Source organism: Malurus melanocephalus, unplaced genomic scaffold (assembly GCF_030028575.1).
Source record: "Malurus melanocephalus ecotype Western Australia unplaced genomic scaffold, MMel_1.1 scaffold_241, whole genome shotgun sequence".
NCBI lineage: Eukaryota > Metazoa > Chordata > Aves > Passeriformes > Maluridae > Malurus > Malurus melanocephalus.
The window spans coordinates 691,706-712,932 of record NW_026623473.1 but is presented as its reverse complement, the minus strand read 5'-3'; positions in this window follow the sequence as shown (position 1 = coordinate 712,932).

Below are 21,227 nucleotides of genomic sequence, written 5' to 3'. Positions count from 1 at the left end.
ATTCTGTTTTGTAGGTCTTGAAAATTCACCTGACRTGGAAGTTTAATACTCATAAGCCTTTTCACTTTAAAGCAGGAAAAGAACCTGAATTGCACATCCACTCTTTTTGGATGTTGAAGCCTTTTAAATTTTATTTTGTTTTTGTGGTAATATWTTTTTTCCTGGAGTCTAATCCTTCAGTCCTTATCCCTCACTTTCTCTAAGCTTTTTCTCAGTGTCTATACCACCAGAGTTTTCATAGTTCTACCTAGAATTTTCTTGTTTTCTCTCTGCTTTTTTTTTTGTTGTCCTTATTCTTACAAATATTTTAATGAAATACGTACATAAACATGCACTCTATAAAYACTTTTTTTTTATTAAGCAGGCTATAGACTCTTCTGATAGGAGTGGGGTGGGAAGGGGCAATAGAAAGATAGGGAATAAATTTGTTATGCCACCTACCAATTATGCCAAAAAGAGGATAACTCCTTCATTTTTAAACTGAGTGAACAGTAGTTGATTAGTCTCCTGCTTTCCTTGTGCACATTTTCAGTGAAGTTTGACACAACCAAAAGCAATATCAGCTGGTATGCCACTAACATAAAATTGTACAAATCATAAAGTTGAAATGTAGTGCAGCAAAAAAAAAAAGAAAGTAACTATATTCTAATTGACTCAGCAATTTAAGCTATTAAAATTTGTTTGACTTGTTTTYCCACATCTTTTCATTTCTTTCTGCTAGATAGCCCAACTTTGGATTTCATTCCTTATTATATAAAGCAGTGCAATGTCTTTGTGGTTTAAAACATTTCCTGCTAATAACAGTGAATAGATACTATTCCTTTTTGTATCTGTAKTATTTACAACTGAATGATTTTATCTCAGTCTGAGTCTTCCTGTGAYGCCTATTCTAAAACAGAAAAGCTGACACTTTCTTAGACAATGCACATGCCTTGAGAAACTTGCAGAGCAGTTTTGGACAAGTGTGGCTTGATTATTTTCATTTTCATTCATGTGAAAATTCTCTGGATGCCATATAGCTAGATACTATTCTTAATAAATAATTTATTTGAAAGTCTAAAAAAATCATATTTAARTGCTGTCACATACAACAAATATTTTTTCTTATCTACTTTTGACCAATAAAGTAAGAAATTGTTAAATTTTAAAATATTTGGGACAGTGTCTGTTACTTGTTTATAGCATGAGAAGTATATGTAAAAAATCATATTTTGTTTCTCTCCTACAGGTTTATGATGGCATAATAAATATATGCACTCATAAATATCTAAATGGATGCTTGAGGGACATTACTATGTAATTACAAGCTTGGCATTTCTAAGGAAAAATACAAAAGTTTATTTATTTATGTTTTTAATTTAAATTTATGTTTTATTATCCATATTACTGTGGAGATTCTGAAATAATTTGAATTTTTTAAAAAAAGTTCACTGAGAAAAAAGCCTTTAAAAGAATGTGAATTCTCTAAACAGGTAAATAATTTATATCACTGTAATTGATTTGCACYGACCACTTATGTCCAGAGGAATGAAGAAAGAATAAATAACTTTTGAATGTCTGATTGTTTGTTTTGTTGTAAACAGACTGCCCATTTATGAGGAGATATGAATGTGAAACTACACATTTAAAATTTAAGGGCTGTTTCTTGAGTCTAATATTTTTAATTGACCTCTTTTTTTKGAGAGATTTTTAATTTAAAAAGTCTTCTGATAAATAAAGCTGTATGTGGTTAGATAATATATGCATAGTCTAATTTAACTGATCACCTAAAAATAGTAGTTGGAAGTTCAAAASAGGGATTTGCTATTAATCCAATCARTCAGTGAGTAAAGGCACTAAGTTCATATATTTCCTGGAAAGGTGGTTATTACTGCAGTAGAGTGAATGATTTATGGGAAATTGAGCATCTGATGAATGCACCTGGGTTTTTCGGTTTGGTTGTGGGTTTTTTTCCACTTGCAAGCAGATACTGACTGTTACAAATGAGTTTCTTATTTCTATGTATCTATTAAACAGATGAAGGCACCAAGCAAGCGTGCACTGTTTTATTTTCTGAAGTAATGTGAGGGAGGGAACACCTATTTTATTATCCAGCAGAATGTAGACTTAGTTGAAAAAGACCTAGCTGACTTTTTTTTTAAATTATCATTTAAAGTTAATCCCATATTTATTTATTGTTTGGCCAAACACAAGCATTAGGGTAATATTTTTGAAACATGTAAAAAAAGCACTGGAGGCTGATACAGATGTTTGAACTGCACCTGGAAATGCCATATAATGCATGGAAACAAACTGAGGGTACCAAAGGTGCTCTCTCTATCGTGCACTGTATCCCCCTCTGAAGTCACAGCAGCACTGATCACTTTCCTAAGTATTACATCAGGCTTGAAAGCAAAAAAAACACTTTGCTCTTTCCCTGTAGTAACTGTTTTTGTACCAATTTCTACAAATTCACATCTTACATAGTATTTAAACACAAGGACACTGTCTATTTATTGTCACAATGTACATCAAAAAACTTCCTAGGGCAGATTCTGCATACATTACTTTTGAATTAAAAATAATTATGTGAATGAGCCAGTCTGGATCTTATGGTCTCAGGCCTCTCGTCTCAGATTTTTTTTTCTTACTCCAGTAAGGATTCATGTTTTTATGCCTCTCTGTTTTTTATTATCTACTTGCTGTAGTCATAGAAATTGCTTTATGTAACAAGGAGTGAATACCTACATTTGAGAAATTTTGTCTAAATGTATTTTWCTCCTTTGGATGCTCATATTAATCATCATATGAGAGAAAGTGAACCCTCCTGCTTTCATTTGTACCACCTATTTACCTGAATTTTTAGCTGAGAATACATARCTCTGACAACTTTGGATGCATAAAGGAGACATAGCTATTAGAAGCATCAAAATGGGAAGCAGGGCATTTTGAGGTGTAAAACTTCATTGTTTTATGGAACAAAATAGGAATAGTATTAAACAATGTAAGTTTATGCAGGTAACTAGAAGTTCTTACAGAGCAAAGCCATGTTGGATCTTGTACTGTGATGTTTCTCAAAAATTCTAGAGTATATTAGTAAAAAGGAGATAATATTTTTGARTATTTTGATCTTGCTAAGATGGTCCACAATTTTGCTCTTTGAGAATTAGGGCTGTCCACCGTCTCTCCAGGTCGGATGAGTTTCCAYGTCACTGCTTCTTATCTGACTGTGTGTGTATACCTTCAGCAGAACTAAACATTCAGAACAGTTAGTGAAGGTAAGAGCATTCTATCAGATGATGGGAACTACAATAATTTCAATAATCTAATAAAGAATCTATTAGGAAACTATGAAATGGGTCATTTTTGAATTTACTATCTTGTACATTATTTTGGCACTRCTAATAAATAATCATTTATTGTAAGTTATTTTGCTTTCAGAAAAAGAAATMTTTTGTTTAAAAAACAGCTCATACATAGAGGTATAAGTTTTTAAATATAGGGGTAAATTGATGCCAAAGAGTYATTTTTTAATAGAATTTTTAAAAAGCTATTCAAAATTTTAGTAGAAACTTAAAATTTATTTAAAATTCCCCATGTCAAATGCTTTATGTACTTTGAATGCAGTTGGCACTAGAAAAATGTAGCTTTTAAATGCAAGTAAATGCTTTACCTTCAAGGATATCAAAAGATAGTGAGTCAAAGCCCTACAATAATGAAAAAGTGATGATAGTTGAATTGACAGTCCATGTTTGTAAAGAATTCTTGACTTAATACTTAAACTTTTGTTACTGAATTTATATTTCTGAATTATTGAAAATTATTTACTGAATTTCAGTTGAACCTAATCTCTGACTACAATTATTTAATGTCTTTATTTATGTCACACCTAATGTTTTGATTATTCTATTGATTAAAGTTGTATATATCTTCAATATGAGATGTATTTTAAATCCATAGGGGTGGAATATTTAGAGTTTTACATTTATTTAACTGCYATTTACATTGCATTATTACCCTTAATTCAGGATAAAATGACCGTGATATTTTTGTACATCTATTTCTAGTTTGTTATTGTGTTTCAGTGTTTTATGTTAGGATGAAGAAATTTATCTCCAAGTATAGGAAACTATGCTGGAATACATTATCCTTTTCAAAGACTGTAAATGCAACTCTTTCAGGACCAAAATACTTCATGATGTTGTTCCTTAACTAGTACCACAGTATCAAAAAATGACTTGTATGCAGAAATGGACATGTCCTCAGTGGTTCTAGACTTGAAATCTGGAATTTATGATTAGAGAAAAATGTTTTACATCTTATTCTGTCACATAAATTCCTTTATAAACTTAATGCTCAAGCCACATTTTTYTAAATGTGAATTTTTCAGGATTTATTGTAATTATGCTGGCTTTTTCTTTTTTTCACTTCAAAACACTATTTTCTTCCTGTGATGGTTAGCCAGTGCAGGGTATGTGGTTCCTATATAGTTTAATGGAAAGCGCACAAAAACAGCATTGTATTTCCTTTTATTGTAGTTTATCCATCTACACGTTCTCAGTAATGTTTTGTTTGCCTTTTTTACTGCCACTGTGCTTTGTGTTTCTGGTTAAAATGATTTTCTGTAATAACCTTCAAATTGTTTTTCTGATCAGYGTGCTAAATTATTGGGCCATTTGCCACATATTGTATAGCTTGTTTTCTTGCTCCAAGCCTAATTATTTTGCATCTTTCTGTACAACAAAACGCCTTTACCATCTGCTGTGTTGTTCATGTAAAGAATCAAAATCTGACTTTGTACAATTCAGCCTTACTTGATTCATCTTCTAATCCTGCAATCTTGAACATACTGACCTTATTTCCATGTAGCTCTTGAACTGATTCAGTCACCAGGGAGCAACAAAGTCCTACAGTCAGACTGCCACTTTTTTACATCATTTGTACAATTAAAAAGGACCTGCCCTTGTTGATTACTTTTTGCTTCTATTTTTCTTTAATTTTTTTTTTAATTTGTCTTTTCAGAAGAAGGTTATCMTAATGTATTTATACCAAAAACCTTAATGTGCAGGATTACTCTTTGGGTTCAAATCCTAGTAAATATGCTCAGTTTATCTGAATGTATGTTTGACTTTATTTGTCAGATAATAATATCCTAATAGATGGACTTATTAGGAAAGCTTTAAATTAGATTTGGTGGAGGGAAAGGGATATTCTCCTGAGTGTCACAGAGGAACAAGGAAGCAATAATCTTTCAGGAAACAACTAGATATGATGTCAAACTCAATGAATCTAGTGCAAAAAAGAAGTTCCTGCCTCCTTGTGCAGTGCCACTGAAAAAAGCAAATTATTCTTAAGCAATATAATGAAGAACTCAGTATGCTCACACAGAAGTAAGACAACAGAGATGAAAATTCATAAGAGGGATAAGAGAGATTATGCTTTAGTGGATGATAAACCATCTGCTTAAACTTAGAGATGTGTGACAAGAAAGAGAATGATGTGTGCACAAAATACAAGAGAATTACCAGTTACAGAAGAAAGATATGATCTGGATACGAATCCTGAAACCTTCTGCCACTAGCAAATGATGAAGAAATATTTTTTAATTTTCACTTCACACAAGGCATATAGAGAATGAATCTCTTAAGGTAATGACCATGGATCCTAAAAGGAGATGCCAATCCTGAAATTAGCTGACACATCCATGTTTTAAGAATGAAGAATTTAAATTAAGTGAGAGTATTATTTCACCAAGCAGCAAGAATATGCCTGAGAGCTCTACAGGTTTGTGGGGTAAGTCAACATCTGACTAGAGAAAACCTAGATATTTAAAAGAAGACTCCCCTTTTTCCTTTTTTTTTTTTTTTTTAATGTATTGTACTGCTTCACATAATGCAACACCATAACAAGAAAAAAAAATCTAAAATAAAGTTGCACTAATTTTAAGAATAAAAACCTAATCTGTTTTGACAAAATATTATTTAAACTCAATGGCAATGGTCAAATTATTATTTGTAGTATTAGTATACTATMAAGGTAACATCACTTATTAATTGTGAGGGTAATTTGCTGGCAGACATATTTAAATGGCATTTACTAGCAATTATTTGGCAGAGTTTTTGACTTATGTGAAGGCATGGTTTTATTCACATTTGTCTGTGGRGTCAAATATCATGGAGAGATTTCTGACAGCTCTATATGATCTACCAGCAACTTCTTCACATTCTCAACAGGCCAATATAAAGCCATTTACAAAGTAGCATAGCTTGCAGTGGAGATTCCTGAGGGTTTCTTTCTATGGTACAGTATTTTGAAAAAAATGCTTGCTTTTTAATAAATACCTGAGGCAGAAACATTCTTCAGAAAATCATGAAGATTTATTAATCTACTTCTCCTTGCATCCTGTGCTTTTCCCTTGATACTTGTGATGATTAACCCTTCTGCATGGCAGGAAATCTTACTTAAATCTTTCTTTTTTTTTCACTAYAGGAATGGAATTCARTTCAAAGCTAAGTTATATATGTTGAGAAATGTTCTTTTCTTTATCTTTTGATACCTAGCCAGAATAATAAAAGGTGGTTTCTGAATATATATATAAAGTGTTTGGGATTTTATCAGCTTGCTTCTCAGCTACCTCAGAGGACAAACTCCCTCGGACTACAGAAATTGTGAAAAGTTCTCAAAACAAACCTCTAAAAGCTTCAACTTTTCACAAAAAAACCCCTTCAAATGCTTTCAGCATCCCTCTGCCTTCAAGAATGCTACAGAGTGAATGTTCAAGGGACTAATAGCAATTAAATATTTATGCCAAGCTGGTGGAATCAGTTGTCTGCATTCTGTACTTGAACATTTAACTCTCAAGTAGGAATTTCCTGGTTGTGGTCTCTATTGCTTTGCATTTAGGTCCCTTCACTTATGCCCCTGTTTGTGGGCTGCTAATGGGAGCTGCTCATTAAATGTGTTTCAAATATCCTCCAGAAATACTTTTGCGAGAGAAAAAATGTTGCTTGAAAATTGATGTAGTGAGACTGAGATCTTTTTAGATTGCACCCCTGCTTTTTAAGGCACCTTGGGATGGGAGGTGCTTTTGATTCAGGCAAATGGAGAAACATATATGGTAGCAAATAAGTGCAATGAGTGAGCCTATGTCTTTGCTGGAAAGGGCTGAATTTATGCTTTTAAATTTAAAAATGGAGACCAAAAATAAATTTAAATTGTTGGTCACATTTTGGAGCTCAAATGCACTAGTGGGACTTACCAAAGACAGTGTTGCTAGAGTTATGCTGAAGTATTCATGCCAACCTCACAAGTAAAGTAAAAATAGAAGTGCTTCTAAAATTACAATTCTCAGTTTAAAGAAATGTAGTTAAATATTAGCCAGTGCTTTAAGGTTTTAATTTTTTTCCTGTGGAAATATTGTAAGCTGTCTAAATCATGCATGGTAATTTAAAAAATATGGATATTGCTACATAAAAAAAAATAAAGTGTTGAGTAATGTTCGGCAAATGAAGTGACAGCACTGTGAAAAACAGAAAACAAAATTCATGCACAGAAGTATCTTAGAAAAAAATAGAGAAGAATTTGTCTTTTTTAACCTGCTCTTGTTACTGTCAGGGACAGTAACAGAGATTGCTTCATAATAGTTCAAAGCATATCCTATAACTATGAGACAGGAAAAGCAAAAGCCATTTTATAAAAATTGTTGGGTATCCAGTGCAATCTGGTTAGGGTCAGACCCATTTCTGATTTACTGGAAGTGAATGCTTTTCTGAATACTTAGCATTCTACAGAAATTTTGAGAAAATTTATAAAGCATTAAAAGGATGAAACAGCAGCCTTTGGTGTCTACTGGTCCAGAATAGTCTCTTTAGCAAATCACAGTGTGCAAGGGATATGTGCTGGAGCTGCATTTTGATTCCACTGTAGTATCAAGATAAAATACAACAGCAGAKATGAGGCAAAGCATAAGGGCCATGTATGTAAAGCAGAAAACAACCTGGAGTTTCTAGGCTATATGACCTGCCATTGTCACACAACTTTAATCTGAAGGTTCAGCTTCAAAAATGACTTCAGCAACTATGAAATCTTTTGTCCTTTTTCTTTACTGTGTTTGAGTGGGTAAATCCCTGTCATCTTGGATATTCATTGTTTGTTTTGTTCCTTCACTTGCAGTTGTTCATAAAGAAAAATCATTAGTTAACAAAAGGCTCAGGACTCCCCAATTTTCAGGTCTCTTTGTTTACTCCTCCACAGTGCCTATTTGTTCCCTGCTTACTCTGAATCTCTTMACTAATCCCATCACCAGATGTAGATCTTGGAACCTGACCAAAAAAAAAAAAATCAATATTCTGCTGTCTCTGAAAASATTTCTTCAAAATTCTTCATCTTTTCTATTACTTAGGGAACTTTTTTATGGCAGATCATTGGCTTCAGTTTCTGAGCCCCTTTTTTGRAGCCATTTTGATCCTAAACTTCTACCCAGGGGAGTGACATTTCATCAGTTTTTCTTCCAGATTTACAGGAGGGGTCACCAGGAGCTGTGCTTACTGTGGTGCTTAAGACCATTTAGGATAGTGCAATGTCAGAAAAGGAGAAAGTCTTGAGAAAATTGGCCAAAATATCCCAGAACAGGGAAATAGCTAAGTCAGGCATTGCTAGGGATTTTCAAATRTCAGGACTGTGATGGTATCCTAAAAACATCCCCAGGAGGGGTAYRGCTTGATAATCTCAATTTGAAGGGYTTCTTCAATACATYAATAACAAAAGGAATCCTAAGGAAAATGGGGGTCCTACTCAATGAAACAGTGACTGCTGCAACAGGGGCTGCAGAGAAGGCTGAAATGCTGAACACCTTCTTTGCTTTAGTCTTCACTGCTGAGACCACCACTCAGGAATCAGGGACCCAGGAGACTAGGGACAAGGCCTGGAGAAAAGAACTTTCCCTAGATTAGAAGGGTTGGGTTAGAGACCATTTAGTCAAAYTTGATATCYAGAAGTCCAYGGGCCCTGATGGGATGCACTCAAAAGTGCTGAGGGAACTGTCAGACATCATTGCTAGGCTAYTCACAATCACCTTTGAAAAGTCATGGCARTCAGAAGARGTGCCTGAGGGCTGGAAGAAAGCAAATGTCTCCCCAGTCTTCAAAAAGGTTGAAAAAGGACAGGGGAAATTACAGGCCAGTCAGACTCACCTCAGTCCCTGGACAGRTGGTGAAACAGCTCATCCTAGGGGTCATCTCTAAACACATGGAAGACAAGTAGTCTTGTAGTCTAAAGTAGTCTTTAGTAGTCAGAATGAATTCACCAAAGGGAAACCACGCTTAAGCAACCTTATTGCATTTTATAATGGGAGAACTGGCTGGATACAAGGACGGAAGTGCAGTGGATGATGTCTACCTAGACTATAGCAAGTGTTTTGACACTGGTTTCCCAAAATTCCTCCTCTGGAGATATTTGAAAGCAGTCTGGACATAATTCTGAATAATATTCTCTAGGTCAGCCTGCTTGAACAGTGAKGTTGGACTAGATGACCTCCAGTGGTCACTTCCAACTGTTCTGTGATTCTTTGATATAAAAGATCTGTCAAGTCAGATGCCAGAATGGCATTTTTTCCTCAAAAATACATGTAGATTTTCAGAAGGAAGCCTCTCTCCTTTAGAAATTAATGGCAGTAACTGATCTGAGGGTGATGCTCCATAGATAAGTCTGGAAGTGCCCKAGATATCTTCATGGTCACTATAAATTTATCACACATTCTGAGAGAAAGAGCTACCGAGAAATTCCATTATTCATGGTTATCCTTGTTCTCTATACACTCAGAAGGAAAAGGGGACACCATGTTTTTCTAGTAGACATGTTATGTTACTTTGAAGAAAAATGGTTTTGTAAATGTCTTTCTTTTTCTCTCATTATATTTGAAAGATTTATGTCAGAATTCTCCTGTGAAGAACAGAGAAGACACTCCAAAAGATACATGTGTTCAACATGCAAAATTATATTTTTTTAGCTACTCTAGCTTCTGATTCAGTAAAATTAAATTCCTGCTTGTGTTATAAAACCAGCACTGTGTTATATTTTAGGCAAGGACAATATACAATATCAGATAGATAATATTTTCATAGATTCATAAATATTACAGAATCAAGAGAACTGAAGTTTACTAAGGGGAAATTTGATGAAGGCTAACATGCAAAGCAGATGTTGCTCYCCTTTCATCTGCCCCATGTTCTGTAGATTGTTTTTCCCATGTAGCTCAAAAAATACCAAGAAATCTCTTCTTAATTCAAAGATAACCTCTTGTCTCCTACAAAAAAAAAAAAATCTTCTACAGCAGATGTTTTAAAGCACTATGTTTTACCTTACAGGTCATTGTAAAGAAGGAATACACATATGCTACTTTCAAATGTGCATGCAGAGAGTGATAAYTAAGAATTATCTCTTCACAGATTTTTTTAAAGAATTTTTACAGTTATACTGACATTTACAAAGAAATATATTCATGGTGATTCTGCTTGGAAAGTTTCATTCATTTTTACTTTTCAATTTCTATTCCAGTCATATTTTGCTTTAATAAGTTTTTTTCTTTTTTTTCCATACAGAGAAGAAAATAAAATGCTTTGTAATTTATGCAAAAGGCAACTTTAATATATGCCTGAGTAGAATTTAGATTGGTGTGAGCACTTTTGTGGTATCAAATGTTTTCTGACAACATTCTAAAAATTTAGGAATTTCTATTCTCTGAGCCAAGAAACAAAATGGCAAATTTGCATCTGAAGATTAAAATTGAATTGTCATATATGCTTAATAATTAATGTGTTCTGTATACTGGCTGCTTAGAATAATTCAAATGCTGCACGAGATACAAATGTCATTTTTGTTACAACTGAATGAATCACCAATATGTACCTTGTCAGTTATATGYAGAAACTACTGATATTTAGAATTGTTTTTTGCTCAGGCATAATTTAGGTTTACATAACCCCAGTGGTAAAATAAACACGAAAAAACATCTGTTCAAATAAATTCAGAATTACTAAATGACTTACTCTCAAATGACACCAGAAAGAAGGCTCACGGGAAAATGTTAACAAACAGTAATGCTGCATCACAGCTTCCATAACTTTGTCTCAGCATGGCACACCACAGAGCAAGCTGTCTGCCAGTTTCATTAAATTATTTAGAAATAGCTTTTTTTATGCACTAGGGTACATTTTCCTGAAAACATTATTTTGTTGTTAAAGTTGAAAACTGTTTTTATTGATTCAGTCAGTTTACAATGTGYTGCTCGTAGGGAAGGGTGAGTTATGAGAAACGCTGCAGTTCCTGCATGTGCTCACCTGACTCCATCAATGCTTCCACACAAATGATAAGCACTGATGAACACACATGATGAGCAGCTGTCACKTCAAAAGCTTCATTTGCAATAAACAAGGAAATGTTGAGAAGAGGAACAGAATGTTATAAATTTAAAGCAAAAGTGCAGGCTATTCACTATCTTGCTGAAAATTCTGAAACCTTACTTCCAATTTTATTTAAGACTGCATTACCACAAGGCCTTTCCATAGTCTTATGCTCTCACCATGAATATTTGAGTAATTCATTCCTCTTTTTAATTTATCTGCTCTTATTCTTGATCTCAGATAKGCAATTGCAGATCTCTGATGTCTTCTAATATCCATTGAATTTACAGAGATGTCCATAATTCATTTCAGTGGGCCTTGTTATCCTGCATCATTTTACTGAGATGATTTAGTCTTTCTRAATGTGCCTTTCTTAACAGTCTCTAGGCACTTTCTAAAGTCTAACAGATTGCCCTATACATAGGCAAGGTTATGTGCTGACTTTTTTATCCGTTTGTAAACAAGGATGAGAGACTTGATACAGAATATGAGAAAATGTACTATGGAAGGGTGAAAGAAAACAAGCTAACATTATGTCTTCATAAACCTAGATTCCAAAAATTTGAATGAACTCACCTGCTCCAATAAAGAAATATTTTTGTCTTGTAAAATGACATGATTGAGTTTTTTATATCGTCTCTTATAGAGATAAAGTAAGGGGGTATAAGTCTTAATAGTCACAGCTACTTTTACCATGCCTAAAGCAATACACCTTTATTACAAATAATTTATATTTTAAAGTCATATTTTCCTCTAAGAAACACTTGTTCATTTTATTTTTCTTCCTTGAGCAGCAAAATTTCTAGTACCCTAAATTATTTCCTTAATTCTTCCTTTCTGGGCCTTCTTTGATTTGATAGGAATTTATAATGCTTTTTTTTCTTTATCCGGCTAGTTAAGAAAGGAATTACAGCACTTTTCCTTGCAGTAGGGATGCACTTAATAAGTAGTCTAACTCCRTTTTGAGCAAAGAATTTATTTGGTATCCTTTAGAAATATAAGRCTAAGTGTGGTTAWCTTCATGCTCATAGCTTTGCTGGTTGAGAAATGCACAATTYTGGAYCCTGTCTAAACCCTCGGGGTTAGTGACAGCTAGACTGTGCTGCTGATGACAAACCTCCAAAACTTGCCATTCAACCATTTATTTGTTTATAAGCAACTTACAGARCATGTCCACCAGGACTGTTTGTATATGCAAATGCACTGCATCAGGAGTCTGCTTGAAATCTTATTGATTCTTCACGTATGTTTTCTTATTTTCTGAATTGAGAATTGCTGTAAACTCAGAGTTTATCATAATTTCAATTAGCACTTGAGTGCTAATTGAGTTGCTAGCTTTGAACAAGAAGAGACAACTAAAGAAGCAAGTGATTTGTGGTGATAGTATTCAGTTCCATTGTCTAGTCTAACTGACCTCAAWTTAYATAATGATAATTMTTAACAAGTACKGTTTTTATTCTACTTCAGTTGATAWAAAAGTTACAGATATAAGGAAGTTAATCCTTTACACCTTTCAGACCTTGTTCTCATTCTATTATTTTATATGTATTACTCTGTTGTCATCTGCTTACTCAAAATGCAATCTATTCTGTTCCTCAAATGAAGGAAGAACAAGTGAAAAATGCCTGTAATGAAAGTTGTAATTAAATACGTGTGCAGGAACTAATTTTTATTTTTCGACTCAATATGTARTTTCTATTGATTAGTGCTTGATTATTATTATATGGACATAGGAGATAATTATTGCATGAAGTTTCTGATAGTTTAAAAACAAATGAGCTCTTTACCCTTTTGTTGTTTAATATCAGGCAAAAAGTATATCACCTTTTATCTTGGGCAATATAACTCCAYTTTTAATTTGAATCAGGAGGAAGATGGTCAAAATTTCCAAGACATTACTGTGAGTATTTTTAAAATTTCMAAGTACTATTAAAATGTCTCATTGTCTAGACACTGCTTTTAAACACAGAGGTTTGTTTTAACACAGACAAAAAGAGTGGAATAAATTACCATCAAACACAGATGAAAAAGAATTTGAGAAAAACCCCAAATAGTCCAAGATCTGTAGAAAATTTTTCCTGACAAGTAAAAGATGTGAGCCTTTGARATTTGAAATAACAAGGACTTGTTAAAGACACAATAAAAATATCTGCTTACATTAATTTAATTTTTTTCCTTGCTGATGATAATGTATTGGTTTTCACTATGGAGATCCTTTTAAAAATTKTTTGCTGAGCAAAGTCAATAACCTATAAAAGACATTTTATGCAACTCTGAAATATTATTGGAAAGGCATTAAAATATCTGRTGTTATTTTGAATTTTAAGAGAACATTTAATATGTTAGAATAATATTTTTATTACARAACCTTCTTCTTAAGGAGTTTACATAAGACTCCTTAGTATCTGTAACATATGAATAATACCGCAGTTTTAATTAGCTATAAAAAATGAGGTTAGGTCACATATTTTAATATTAATTTGGAAGAAGCCAATTTAAAGCTAGGTTCACCTTCATATGTTAATAACACTTTTTTAGGGTAGATGTCAATGTTTTAGCAGAATATTATTATTTTTTGGTCATTACTGCATAGCCTCATGAATATTTATTTTCCACTGCTTATATTAAAATTGCAAGAATTTATGTATTCTCACATAATGTGGAATGAGACARCTTCTTTGAATGCTACAGGATAGGAAGCCAGGTTTATGTTTTCAAATAGATGACCAGCTGTGGAATARCACACATAGAAAAAAAATTGTTGCATGAAAACTCTCATTCTACTTACAGTTACAAAKAAGACTGACTGGAGGATACTTGATTTTTAAATAAAGTAGGACAAGTAAGCAGTTAAGACTAATCCTTTTGTGAATTTGGAACAAACAGACTTTCAAATCTTATAAAGTATACAACAGAAATATCCACAGCACTCTGTAGGAAGAAATAGCTGTCTTGAAATTTCACCTTGTAATGATGGAAATGTCTGAAGAACCATTAATTCGATTTTCTTCCTAATATTCACCAAAAAAATAGTTATTAACAGCCAAGAGTAAGATTGCTGTTTTATTTGCAAAAGGAAAGGATCATAAGACCCAGTAACTAGTCCTGCCTRTTTCCCAGCCATCTTCAGAAATGAGGAAATAATGCAAGGTTCTACTAYCCAAGTAGATCTCATCTCCATGTATCAGGATTAATTTTCTGTGAAATGAGTATTATCATGACAGATGGAGATTTTTTTTCTTTTTCTTTTTGTCCTCTAAATGTTAGGTATTGATATCTCATATTCTCTAGTCTGAATTTTTCTTTTTGTGTCTTTATAAAAGAAGATACAGTCAAGAGATATTCATTCTGTTTCTGGAAATATGTCCAATTTTGACTTAAGCTAGAAATGCCAGGTGGTTTTTTTCTGGGCTTTTTTTTTTTTATTTTTATTTGCTTGATTTTAGGTTTTTAATTTGTTCTTTGTTTTGTTTGTTTAATTTTGGAAAGTGTTTGCTTAGCCATTAGTACTACCTAATACTAAAAAGAAAGTCATTAAAGGAATTATTCTTGCATGGATAAATATCACTGGTCAGGTTGGAATGTGAACATTTGCTTGACTTTAACTGTATTGCTCAGGGAAATCTCCAAAGTGTCATATTCTTGAACTGTGTCCTACAGTAAAACAGGACTAGATGTCATCAGGACTGCCTAACCTGAGAAATACATTTGCACATTAGGATAGATCCGTGGTACTTATTATAACTATTAACCCCTCCAAAAGCTTTTTGATTGAATAAATGAAAGACCTATCAATAACATGATTTTAACCATCTGATGTATTTTCTCTGTGAAGTTATGAATATCTAGATATTAGGTACCTGAATCACTCACCAAACCTTTGAAAAGTATTAATGTCAATGATGTAGTTGAATATATTTCTGTCATTTCTTTTTTTGAAAAATGAAATACTTTCAGCTGAAATAAAATGATGGCTCTGGAGTATGAAAGCTTTTGGGTACAGGACAAGGGTRAATGAAATGAAAATGGAAATGTAAGCTTTGTTCAGCATGAGGCAAAGGACTTTAGAGAAGATATGAAGAATACATCAAGACCTCAGGGAATTGATGATTCAGTCTTGAGGTCCATTCAATCTGTAGTCATTTTACTGGGGTTATGCTTTTGTAGTTCCAGTCAAATAGGACAAGATAAATCTTAATATAATTATGTTTAATTATTAGATTTACTAGCTTTTCAACTTTTATCTTTTTTTTTTGTGGAGTAAAAGTAATTTACATTTGGTAGCATTTTTTTTCTCCTATAATGGTTGATTTCTTTAATTTAGTTAAAGTGTTTTTTTCTTTCTTTTATCAACTGCTAGAAACCTCAGATCCTCCTAGCTGCACTATTTTTTTCTATGAACTGCTCTTGAATCATGACTTTGCATCTTAACTAAGAAGGAGAAAGACACAATTATTTAATATATCTAAAAATACCTTAAATTTAGTTTATGTTCTTGAATGTTGCCTTCCTTTACTCTTAAAACTGTTATTTTAGGGAATATGTATTTTAACTCCATAACAATAGTACATCAGGGCCAAAAAGAACTTGTTTCATTTACTTTGGCACCTGTACTTTTGAAAAGTATTTCATTCATTGTTCTTATAATTTATAATCTGAGTTCTTAAAAGTGTGTAGTAAAAGTGCCACTATCCCCCATTTCACCTTAGGCTACACCATCATTCAATTGCTTACACTTCTAATAACTTTTTCCTTATATCTGTCTAAACTTTTCTTAGCCTCAAGACATTGTTCTTCGCCTGTCATTTCTTGAGACTGTGACTGAGATTTTTATCATGTAAACTGTCACTGTGAGGGCATTTTTAGACTGTTGGAAACACATAAAATCCCCTTAGTATTCACCATTYTAAATTACTTACATTCAGCTCACTCAGTCTCTCATTACAGGATTTATCCTCCAGCCATTGTTTCAGCCTCATTTCCTTTGCAATTTCCCTATTTTTTTTTCTATTTTCCTATTACCTTTTGGGGATAAGAACATGCAACCAAAGAAATGACTAACCTGTAGTTTGGCCTGACAGAAAGGACTACATTAAGGCAGTAAATACTCATATGTTCCAAAGGACTCTTTCCTGTTTTTTTCCATCACTCTAATAATTTCTAGTTCATGGGATCTTATTTACACACATTTCTTTTTTTTTAATATTTTGTCTTGAAATGTTATTTGAGTTTTATAATAGCTAGGCAGAAATTTGAAAGTACATTTGATGATGCTAAAGTAGCTCTTCATCATAATAAATTGCTCTTGAAACATGATGATAATTGAAATCATTTTCTGATTATTCCACTGCTGGGAAGTTGAATTGATCTGATATATTGCATCTTTCATGTTCCATTAATGGTTTTCAAAATGCATCAGAAGAATGTGTAGGTTTCTGCATTTTTTAATAAAAATACATAACTAAGAARAAGTGTGTTGAGCTTTTATAAAATCCTCCAACTTCAAACAAAATGTAGAGGTTATACATTACTGAGGTTTGRCAATTTTTATGCTGCTCCTCCAAATAAGATGAGGAGCTATTGGACTTTGATGTAATTTTTAAGTTTCTAATGTTAATCATGTTTTACCTCTATGTACTTTAGCATAAATCACAATCTATAGAAAACCTCCAAAATGAAACAATTAACATCCTGATACACACGCATAGAAAAGCAAAGAAACAAACACAATAGAGAATGGAAAAGAAGCTAAATAATATTTATTGTAGAAGTGTAAACATCAAAACCTATTTGTTTCATAGAGTCAACAGTAACTTTCCCTGAGTACCCATCAAATATATTCATACAGCAAAACCCACACATGGTGAACACTATTACTATAGCTGTGGCTGAATATAGCACTTAAATGCAAGGTTCAAAGAACACTATTTTGGGAAAGAAATTAAAAATAAACCTAACATCTTTTGTGCATGATTTAATTTCAGAGTTTAGAAGCAGTTCAGAGAAAGCTCTTGGAGAGCTACCGAGGTAGCTGCAGTGTTAGATGCTCAAACACACCTTGGCTGTGCTCCACTGTAGCAGGACAGCWGGCATCCAGTGCACAGGAGAAAGGAAACAGGAGCTCATGGAATAGACTCTGCCTGMAGAGGTCAATGGATATTAAGAATTAAACTTGCTGGAAATAAAATTTCTAACTTACATGGTGCAGGCTCTCCTCCTTTTCTAAATGAAATTCTTGCTTTGAATACAACATTACAGTTGAAACAGAGCGATCATGTAAATAAAGAATCCATTCTCTGCCACTCTTGTAGAAAAAACAAACTAGCATAAACATTGTTGTGGTTTTGATTTAAGAGTTTTAGCAGAAATGGAATTATCTTTGATAAACTGTTTTACTGATAAATTATGTTCTCTGCTGGTTTTGACTGGGGTGGAGTTACTTTTCCTGACAGTGCCTAGTGTGGGGTTAGGTTTTAGATTTGTGCTGAGCAGAGGGTTGATAATATAAAGATGTTTTTGAGCAGGGCTTACAAATTGCCAAGGCCTTTTCTCATTTTTGGGCTGCCATGCTGGTGAGGAAGTTGGGGATATGTGGGGGTTTGGGAGGAAACACAGGTGGCACAGATGACCCAAACTGATCAAAGGGATGTTTCAGACCATATGACATCATGTTCAGTATATAAAGTGGGAGCAAGGAGGAAGGGATGGCTGTTGGAACTTGTCTTCTCAAGTAACAGTAACATGGGATGGGGTCCTGCTCTCCTTGAGATGGCTGAACTYCATAGGGAGCAATTAATTAATTCCTTGCTTTGCTTTGCTTGTGTGTGTGGCTTTTCCTTTTCCTGTTAAACCGTCTTTATTTCAACCCATGAATTTCCTACCATTTACCCTCCCAGTTCTCCCCTCAATCCTACTGGTGGGGGAGTGAGTGTGTGCCTGTGTGTGGCTTGGCTGCTGGCTGGGGTTAAAGTTAAACTAGGACAGGCTCATATATTTTGTCTTATTGCTAACCTGAATGTTAATTTCTGATTACAGATGCTGGAATTTGTTGSAGCTTCCTTCCACCTTCCCCTGCTGCCCATCCCCTGTTAACTAYTGTGCTAAACCAATTCACTATTTTTTTTAATGTTAATGTCATTTTCTTTGCCTCTGATCATTTTTAATGCCCCTCTGAAAAAAAGTTATATAGTATATAACTTTTATATATTTATACTTTATATAAGTATATAAAAAGTTTTATATATATATATATATATATATATATAAGTGCTATATAAGGTGTTATATGTAGCATAGTTTGATTCTCCTTAGAGGTGACAAATCCTGGAAGCATTAAGGACAGTACCACGGACCTCAGCATGTACAGTTTGGTTGGATTTACTGGCTTCTCTGATAGGTAAAGGGAAGAAGGTTGAGCATCTTGCAAGGTCACCATTACAGAAATTTTCAGCCTGACTTTTCTGAACAACTCTTTTACTTAACTGTCACCAGGTTTTCAAGGGGCACCCTAAGAGTTTCACAGAGCCCCWCTGATGATATTTAGGGTAGACATTCATACAGTGAGTGAATGGTTGRGATGTACTTTAGGGCGTAAGGTTATTTCACAATAAATTTCTATTCCTGACTCTTGAAGTCCCTAGAAACACTTAAGTTGCAGACACATTACTGTTTTCTTTGTACTGTTCTGTGGTAGAGAAAGTTAACTATTCTGATTATGATACTGTGCCATTATATTAGCATCTGAGTGCCTAAAATAGGTTAGACTGCTATTTGACAATTCCTCTGGGTGTTCACAGAAACRCCATGTTCTCTTCTCTCCTGATTGCACAGAGCTCTGAATTAGTTTTCAGTCTGTGTTATCAGGATAGCTGTCTTTTTTAAAGTTACCATTTTTTTCATGGATTTCATTATTTTTTTCATAACTCCGGAATAAAATTTATGCATGGAAGAAAAGCTAGTGAATACAGCATTATAAGTGATAAACTATTTCAATTACTTCCSATGAAAATTCAGGAGGCAATGCAATTAATTTTCTGTGAGTGAGAACTTATACCTACTGACAATAGATTAGGTTTAGATTTGTATTCAGATGCTCCTACCATGTTAATGGTGATGATTTCTCAGTCTGCTAGGAGTTTTAATTTTGCACAGAAATTAGTTTGATGCTCCTGGCATTTCCTCCCATATTATTCCACTGTAGTTAAGAACACATAACTGCTTCTATCCTAACCTGTTTTCATCTACAGACAGAATTCTCTTTAACATACAATATCAAGAACATCAGAGACTAAAACTTTGATTTTTTCATCTAAAATATATTTTGAGATTGTGTATCATTACGACTTCATATGCAAAAAAATCCCAGTGTTAAAAGCTTGAGTACAGACCTTCTGCAGCATTGCAGAAAATTAATGAAATCAATTATATGGGTTCTCATGATCAAAGTAACATAGAGTTTAACAGAAGTTAACAATATATATGTTATAGCAAGACATARAAATGGCAATTCTTTGTTGCTGTGTTACTCTCATTAACCTGCTTTCACGTTTCTTGCATTTTCATATGTCATTGCCACAGAAAGGCATGGAACACATAAAGTTTTTACATAAGAATTGTTCCTCTTTCTTTGGGGAAGCTTCTGTGCATTTAAGCTTAAAAAAATGATGATACAAATATTACTAAACCATTAMAATCCATATGGCAGAGATTTGGTAAGTAGTAGCATTGAAGAGAAAAATAAAAAAGCTTAAAATTTTAATAGTAAGAATCCAGTAGCATGAAATTCTTACATCTGTGAATGTAAAAACTCTGTGAAAAGACAAAGTTTTGGTCAGGATGAGCTGAATCATGACYATTCCCATTGTTGCATGATACAGACAAAGCAGAGAAGGAAGGAAACCAAATTGTCTTCTCTGTTATTGTTCTAGTTTGCATCCTCTGAGTATTGAAGCCTATGCATGTCAAGCAGCTGCTATCTGGATCCCAGCTAGTTCTTAAACACACCCCAAACATAACCCACAGGTTGTTCAACAATATTGTTTCTTTAATCATTCACACTGTGTCCAGTTTCTGTTATCATTTTTGTGGTGCAACTAAAGAGAGCATCTCTAGTTTGTGAGGTTTTCCTAAGGTATGTATAAAAGTATATACAACTGCATGAGCAAACTATTATACAGAGGTGTATAAACTTAGAATGCTTTCTTCCTGATCCCATCTAATAAACTAAAAATGTTTCACAAGTTTCCAGGAACTGCTAACTGTTTTTAAGTATGAGACATACAAAAATATTCCAAATAAATGATTTGAAATGCRTTTTGAAAAAGTCAGAACCAGTTTCATTTAAAATATGCATGTTATTCCATAATATGGGCAGGGATCTTGAAAATCATCTTCTCTGAGTGGTATCTGAGCAACATAGCAATTAGAGTAAGTTTTAAATAAAYGAACACTTTACCTTAGCTTTGTTACTTATTTATGCAGATGCCGATGTTCTGGACTTTTCAAGACAAAATTAATTTGGGTGAATGATAATACTGGAATAATACAGGAATAGAAGGTTCAATGAATGTTTGTCTTTGTATACATCTATTTGCCCATTTATTGGTTTAGTACCTCAACATTACCAATAAATTACTCAATTGTTATAGAAGTTAACTACCAGACTGGTTGGTAAAAACACTAAAATGCATTATACCCTTATCAAGAACTTATTCTAAATCTAATTTTCTCTTTGAAACTATTGAAAGTAGGAATAAAAATAATCTGAGATGTTTAAGATGGTGTGTAACATGTCACTGGAATATCTGAATTGTTTCTTTGGTCATTTAAAATACTAAATTAAACTAGTTG